The following is a 6,844-nucleotide window of genomic DNA, read 5'->3' as shown; positions in this document are numbered from 1 at the left end:
AGAGATTTGTCTCTTGAGCAAATGGTGAAGAGACCTTGGGCGGATGGAGCTTTTCGTTTCTTGCAGCCTGACTCAAGTAAACCATGCTCAGGGTTTTTGTGAAAACAGGAAAGATTATGCAGACATACAAGTAGATTATACCTCAAGTTCTTTAAGGCTTAGGTTTCTCAATTCTTCAGCCTTTTTATACATTGCAGCTCCTAAGGGTTCATCCTTGGAGGCGATGGTTGGTTTCTTTGATGCTTGAGGTCCTGTGTTCAAACATAGGTAACTAGATAAAGAAGAAAGGTCCTATGTTCGAGTACGGGATAAATTCTGATGAGAAGCCTCAAGGCCTATTCAAGGCCCCACAAAGGCACCTATTTGGATTCATCCTATTTCTCGGGCAAGAACGTTCCAGTACGGGATGAATTATGATGGGAAGCCTCAAGGCCTATTCAAGGCCCCACAAAGGCACCTATTTGGATTCATTCTGCTCTTTGAGCTCAGGTAATCAGAAGTATGATGGTTATAAGACCCATATAACCCACAAAAGGAACCTTATGTGTTTGAGTACTAAGTTAGTTATTTATGGGAAGCCTCAAGGCCTACACCTAAAGCCCCACAAAGGCACCTGTTAATAACTAACATAGTCTCTCGAATATATATATAATTAAAACTCAAACATCTGTTCTACATCTACCATGCTGAAGATGGTAGTGGCACACCTGAGCAATTCAAAGTTAATCTTGATCGTGAGCCTCAAGGCCTACACCTAAGGCTTCACAAAGGCACCTTTCAAAGTTAACTCTGTCCTTCTCTTTCAGCCTTGCCCGACAGGCTTTGCCCGACAAGCCCGCCAGTAAAGCAGAAGCTCGACAAAAAGCATCAACCGGCGCCAACCTCTCGGGGAGCTGTGTGCCCATCGGCCAGGAAGCATTCCCCACGGAAATTCCCGTCACGAACAGTTTTATTAGTTTATGGTATGTGTTATGATCAGGAATTCTGTTGGATTTGGGAATTTTGGTTTGATGAGAGAGAGATGAGGAGTTTTTGCGGTTTGAATTTTTTTATTGGACCGATTTTCAATTGGACTGCATTCTACCTTTTTGCACCATTCTTATGCAAGCAATTCATTGTTTTAACTACAATTGAAGAGAGCTGGGTTGTAGGTTGGATATAAAATGTTAAGATGAGATAAAATCGAGATACCAAGGGTGGAAGAATGATTTAGAATTGGGGGAGGAAAACAGAAGGAAGATAGAAGAGTATAAGAGAAGGATGGGGTTGACCTCATTTAGAATATATATATATATTTTTTTTAAATTGATTCAGGACTTACATATCATTTCTAAATTTCTAACATTTTTTTTTAATTTGACTCCAGTTGATGGAAACATAGCTCTTACTCCTATCAATCAATTGGTCCGTACATAAAAGTAGAAAAATCAAGGTTCGAGTTTGCAGAGTATGAAGACCAAGGTTTCCCGGAACTACTAGTGCATATTCTGGCTTGCATTGCATATTGGTTGATGAAACAGTATGAAAATATTTTTTCATGGGTTTAAATAAACCTGACAACAAGAATGATGAACCATGGGGAAACCATTTTTCATTGTTATCATTTTTCTGTGCCATGGAATAAATTTACGTAAATAAAATGTTTTTATGAATAATCTTTACTTAATATCAAGTTATTGTTTGGTTTAGTAAAATTAAGGTTGCAAATTTTTTCAGCTCAGCAGTATGATGCGTTGACAGGCAGCAGAAGTACACGAATTATGCACTTAAAAAAAATCTCTGTTTACAGTTCGTTTTCTTTTTTTTTTTTTTTTTTTTTGGTCTTTTTAATTGTTTCCATCTTGAATAGTTTTTGGTATTGAATTTTTCTACAATCAATTTTTTTTTTCTTTCTAAATGCTGCTTAAAATAATTTGGATCCTTTGATATACTTTCTGTGTGTAAACTCTTTGTTTGAAATATAGATACTTACTCACGTTATTAAAAATCAAATCTTCCTTGTATTTCGTTTGTTAATTGAATTTTAAAACTTTTCTCATTTTTTGCTTTTCCGGTCTCATCAATCATAAAGCAACAAGCGGTCGAAGCCTCTACAGCTGATATAGACTATGAAATCGTAGCGTCAAAAATTTAGGCTGGCAGTTGTTATGAAATTACAGACTTTCGTACCAACAGAATCAGATGTCAATATAAAGTTGTTTTGCATGAGACTCAGGTTGTCTTTACTACAAAAACGACTTTCAAAAAACTTACAAGTGTCTTTTCACCCATACCTCGACACCGGTTTTTCTTGCAAAACTATAACACGCTCTATCCTCGCCTAAATATAGTTGATATTCTTACAAGTAATAATAATACATATGTGCATATATTAAAAAACTTTTAACAATGTTATGTGCAATGTATTTTTACAATCTAACTACACTCTTTGTCAAATTGGAAAATATCATGGGTCGTATAACTGATGTACTACACCCTTTTTATTACTTGACAAATTGTTCACCATATTTCTTTTATCTACATTACAAAATATTTAAATGTTGTCCAGCAAGTGTATTTTATGAAACGATTGTTTAATGCTTACACTGCTAACTACCTCTCTTACTGATAGATTGGTTAATACAATTTTTACTTACCTAATAAAAAAAAAATTGGAATTTGCTTTTCCCACAAAGGAGAAGAGCTGACAGTTACATTGTGGGCTGATGTTGCTCAAAGTTTTGTTTCTTTATCCATTGAAGCATTGTCCCCGCCGTTGTCGTTTTCACAAGTCTAAAGGTCAAGCTGTACCTAGGTATTTGACTTAATTAAAAACTAATCTATTTACTATTACTTTTTTTATTATATTCAAACATTATTTAATATATACTCTACTAATATTTTCTTAACATGTCACCCAAACATATTCACTTCTTTTGATCAATTTTTTTACATTGTTTCATATAAAAGCTAACATTTAGTTGAACTTGCTTAGCAACTCTTTTCTTGCATGTATACATACGGATTAAACAATAGTATTAAACTATTTGGTATCACTCTCATTGTTTGGTGTCACTCTCAGTATTTGTTTTAGAATTAGAATTAGATTAATATACTGAGATTATTTAGACAAATCTAGCAATTCTCAAATCAATTTATATTTGACTTTTAAACTTAGATTAATATATTTAAGCAGTTTTTTAACATGCAATTTTTCATTAATTTTTCAACACACAGACAAGATAGTCTTGAACACCATTGGTTCATCACTTTTCTTCATTGATCCAGATATTCCGGAAGTAAATTCATACAAATCAATGTAAGTGTGTTTACTTTGTTTAAAAAAAATATTATATGCTTTTACAATAAAAGAAGGGCTATTCTCACAAAATTTATGAACTAATGTTCTGTTTTAATCTCTATAGCTTTTCCAAATGCATAGAACCTCTAAAAATATCGCCACCCTCTACAACATAGGCCAGTGAAGCTCAAATCTTGCAGACAGCGAAGAAGGTCGCAATTGAAGAGTTGGCTTTTTTAGATCCAGATTTATACAAGGTATGTAACATTCCACATCACCCATGGCAGTGGATCATGTAAGCCTTATATCTATATTCCCATCTCTACCTAGCACAAGGCCTTTTAGGAGCTCACTGGATTCGGGTTCCATCGGAACTCCGAAGTTTAGCGAGTTCAGGCAAGAGCATTCCAGGATGGGTGATCCATTGGGAAGTTCTCGTGTGAGTTCCCAGAAATCAAACTATGAGGGCGTGGCCAAGGCCCAAAGCGGACAATATCGTGTTACGGTGGAGTCGAGCTCGGGATGTGGTGAGGGCCCAGGCCGAGATGTGACAGAATGGTATCAGAGCCAATCCCTGGCCAGAAGTGTGCTGACGAGGACGTCGGGTCCCTAAGGGGGTGGATTGTAACATCCCACATCGCCCAGGTGAGTGGATCATGTAAGCTTTATATGTATATTCCCATCTCTACCTAGCACGAGGCCTTTTGGGAGCTTACTGGCTTCGGGTTTCATCGGAACTCCGAAGTTTAGTGAGTTCAGGCGAAAGTATTCCCAGGATGGGTGACCCACTGGGAAATTCTCGTGTGAGTTCCCATAAACAAAACCGTGAGGGCATGGCCGGGGCCCAAATCGGACAATATCGTGCTACGGCGGAGTCAACCCTGGAATGTGGTGGGGGCCCAGGCTGGGATGTGACAAGGTATTACATCTTATTAAATCTCTTTATCTTTTGATAAAATGGATGAGCGCATGTTCACACATTTGGTTAAAAATATCTATATTATTAATCCTACTCATACAAGTCTTTGTTCAATCATTTTACAGAACGAAACATTTATGTACAAGGCATCTGTCAAGCGGTTTGACACACAGATTGGTGGTACAGTGCTTGCCTAAACTGTGCCAAACAAATGCACAAAGATCCAACAACTAGGCAACTGATTGGCCAAAAACATGCAGATCAGCTACCAACTCCTTGGTAATCTTTAACATGTTATAATTAGGCTTTATCATTTGTTGCACAAAATATTTCTTACATTTTTTTCTTTTTTTTCCTATACCTTATATTGCAATTTATTGGTTAAAATTCTTCGTGTTGTGATGATTTTTATAGTCTGAATATTATACAGTTAGAAAGCGTTACATGTTTTTGGTTAAAATTGTTGCTGTCATAATATATAATAGTGTATTTTTCTTGAGAGAAGTTAAATTATTGGTGTATACAAATGAAAGATGTATACATCTCAGTTTAAGCGGCATTGGAAAATTTCAAATTGATATTAGTTAATCAAAGTCTTGATGTTATGATGGGTTTAAAAATCTAAGTTGTGCATTTATTTTACATGGCACATGTTAAATTATCAGTGTGTAAAAACAATAATGCTAGAAAACAAAGTATTTACTAAGAATATTCAGCATTCATTATTTAGTCAAAAGATTATCCACTGTGTGTTGTAATTTGTTTAAATTCTTTTCTTTTATGAGTTTTTCTTATTCTTTTTCTCTTACTTCGTGTCAATTGATTTTCAAGGTGTGTTAATTAGGAAGAGTAAACACTTGAGAGTTTTTGTGCATGTCTTTTCTTTGGCTTTGCTTCAGAAATATATCTTTGGTGATCAATCTTGTCTAATTTAAACTTTTATACGTAGGTACAAACTAAACTTGGTCCTTGAGGACGAAACCAATGAGATGAATGCTTTGATTATTAGTAAATCTGGTGAGAAACTTTTTGGCACAAGCTGTAGAGATTTAGGACTCAATCAAAGATTGGTGGATCAACAACAATTGCCAAATGAATTTCTGAGATTGATAGGGCAGAAGAAGATTTTTCATTTGCGGTTTGGAACTAGGAAGAACATGTTGAACACGAATGAAGTTTTTATTTACAATGTTTCTGAAGATTCAACCATGGAACCAACAACTCCACAAAGCTTGCTAAGGCCTGGTTTGGTACTGAGGTGATTCTGAAAAAAGTGGGTATAAAAAAAAACTGGGAGCTTTTTTGTGTTTGGTAAACATTCAGCTTTAGTTTTTTTTCACAGTTTTGGGTGAAAAAGTCAAAATTTTCACTTCTGTTTTACATAAAAATTTACCAAACACTATAATACTATTTTTTTTTTTCAAAAGCACTTGTACAAAAAAATTTACCAAACACTCTGCTGCTTATTCTCACAGCACAGCAGAAGCAATTTTTTTTCAAAGCACAGCAATACCAAACCAGCCCTAAGAGAGATCACAGTATCAACAACCACAGTTTCATCTTCTACTTCCACGCCTGACACAAGTGCCCAATCACACAAACGAAAAAAGGAATCGATCAGAAGATGTCCTTTTGCCAGTCCTGAACAAAGGTTGCTCCTCACTCAATAATTTTTTTTTTTCCAAAGTACAAATCTTAAACTATCATATACGTAGGGCTGGAAAAAAAATCCCAAAAATCCCAAACCAAACCGAAAAAATCCCGATCCCAAACCAAAAATCCTGAAATTTTCGGTATGTAATCCCGAACCAAACCGAAATTTTTGGTATGGGATTTGGTTTTACATCTCAAATTTTCGGTATTCCCATACCGAACCGAAAATAAATATTATATATATATATATATATATATATTTTTTTTTTAATTATAAGAGAATTATTTCAACCGTTCATTCTTTTGGATTTAATCTTTGCCGTCCATATGTTTTTAGGTCAGAATATCATTTCACAAACTTCACTTTCGTTCCATTGTTTCTATCGAATCGAACAGTCGAGCCCTAATCTCTCGTCTCTGATCTCTCCCTCATCTAGCCGACGAGCCTTTATCTCATCTCTCTCTCTGTGACTAATTTCGGCCAGCCACCGGCCCACCACCACACCTGATGAATTGCAGAGTTCACTACTTCATTTCTTCCTCGGCCTTTCCTTCCACAACCCACGGTCCGCCTCAGGCATCCTCTTCCTTCTTCCTCTTCCTCCACCTCAGGTAAAAAAGTTTGTAACTTTCGTGTTTCTTACTCGTAAATTTAAGACTGTTTGGATTTATATGTCGTTTTGTTTGAATTAATGTTTGGGATTTAAGACTGTTTGGTTGAACTTTGAACTCGTGGGTAATCGGGATTTTAGCTGGATGAAGATCAATGATGTTGTAGCGTTTGGAAATTAATGTTGTTGTGTTGTGCGTGGATAGACCAACTGTTAAATCTCCTTGCCATTAACTAAAGAACTGCTTAGTTTTTTAATACACCGCTCGGCAGTCGGCCGTAAAGTGCTTGTGATTGCGGTCCTCGCTATCACATTGCCAGTGTTTTTGGACCAAATAAAAGTCTAAAAAATTTGATATTTTAAAACTCAAGTTCTTTAAGG

General features: G+C 35.8%; 1 pseudogene; it reads left to right on the top strand.

Annotated features, from left to right (window-relative positions):
- The first annotated feature begins 1,021 nt into the window (after positions 1-1,021).
- Positions 1,022-5,461, top strand: LOC126595382 (uncharacterized; annotated as a pseudogene).
- Positions 5,462-6,844: the final 1,383 nt, after the last annotated feature.

The sequence above is a fragment of the Malus sylvestris genome, chromosome 13, assembly GCF_916048215.2.
Source record: "Malus sylvestris chromosome 13, drMalSylv7.2, whole genome shotgun sequence".
Classification (NCBI taxonomy): domain Eukaryota; kingdom Viridiplantae; phylum Streptophyta; class Magnoliopsida; order Rosales; family Rosaceae; genus Malus; species Malus sylvestris.
The sequence above is the reverse complement of the archived record's forward strand: the minus strand, read 5'-3'. Positions and strand labels throughout refer to the sequence as shown.